Consider the following 1,657-nt stretch of genomic DNA (forward strand, 5'->3'; position numbering starts at 1 on the left):
GTTCTTCTTCTTCTTCTTCTTCTTCTTCTTCTTCTTCTTCTTCTTCTTCTTCTTCTTCTTCTTCTTCTTCCTCTTCCTCTTCCTCTTCCTCTTCTCCATCGCATAACACTTGAAGTCCGGTATCGGTCATATACTGGGTCGTCCTGCTCAGTTCATCTGTCATCCCGTACAGCTTCTCTTGTAGTGTCAGTGGGGGTGGCCATGTTTCCTGTCTCCGGGCCCTATGTGTCCTGCCCTGCTGAAGGATGTGTTCCACCGTGTGATCCGCCTCTCCACAGAGGGCAATGTACATCTTTTTTCAAAATCGTATCTACTCCGACCTCTCATGCCATTGCCAGTCCCGGCCGATACGGATCCAAAATACGAGCAGACAGACAAAAATACTTGATAGACGTTTTCCTAGTGGGTGGTTGGCGAGTGCTCTGGTGTGGTTTGCTCCTTCTTTCCTGTAAAAAAATCTATCGTCTCTATCTCCCCTCCTTCTTTTTTGTGTTTGTTACTCTCTTGTAACACCTCTAATCTTCGGCACTTATGTGACTTTATTGTGCTGCAAGTGCCGTAAATTCCTACTAAACTAAAACTGTCATTGCCAGTCCCGGCCAATAGGGATCCAAATCAAAATACAAGCAGACAGACAAAAGCACTCGATAGACGTTTTCCCCAAACAAGGATCGAACTCACGCCTTCGGCTTGTGACGGTGGGCGCAGTGCCAGACCGCTACACCACAGACGCCTGTCGGTAAACTCGTTATTCATTCATTTTTTTGTTCAGCTTAGGTGTTGCCTACGGCTACCAAAGGAGCCACGGACTCAACTGTGTACTGATATCTCAATTCAAGAAGAAGAAAAGCTGAAAGATAACTCGCTTCTTGACAACAACTGGAACTAGGAAAATGAAACTAACATTATTATTTTGTTACGCGAAAAGACACAGAATTCTAGGAAAAGCACTTAGCCCAGACACTTCTCTACCTTAGAATTAAAAAGTTGTATCTGACAATTTTTGCCCTTTTTGAGTTACTAAGACCTTGAGGTCTGAACCCGAATGCTCTATCTGCTCTATCAAAATTGTAAGATTAATCGGAGTCATTATCAAGATATTTAAAGAAATGCATTTGAAACTAATTTTTTAAAAAATTACAGTCAAATTTCTCAAAACTAGACAATGAGCAGGTAGAACTTTGCAGTTCTATGGTTGTGACTAGTGAAGGAAAAGTTCCCTAGAAAACGTGCAAGAAAATGCCTAGTGAGACAACCCCCCCCCCTCCCCCCCTCCCCCCCAAAAAGTAATGTAACAGTACATATTTTCAACCACGTCGACCTTGTTTAGACCAGTTAGAAGAGAATCAAAGTTCAATTATTTTTTTCAACTTCATTTATGCTAAGAGTCAGTCTTATCGGTGATTGATGTTAAATTTGAAGGTCTAGCAGCTTTAATAACCTAACAGTGTTAAAAATGGGCTTTTAACCAACACACTGACCGACCGACCGACCGACCGACCGACTTACATACTCTCAGCTAAGGAGAACAAATAAACCGCCTTTCTCCCACAAGAGTTAAGCGGCCAAACACTAGTTTCACAAAATAATCGGTTTACTAGCGGTTGGAGGGATCACCTTGTAACTCATTCGTTAACTCTGCCTCTAAAACATGACA

Source organism: Aplysia californica, unplaced genomic scaffold (assembly GCF_000002075.1).
Source record: "Aplysia californica isolate F4 #8 unplaced genomic scaffold, AplCal3.0 scaffold00874, whole genome shotgun sequence".
In the NCBI taxonomy this organism is placed as follows: Eukaryota; Metazoa; Mollusca; class Gastropoda; order Aplysiida; family Aplysiidae; genus Aplysia; species Aplysia californica.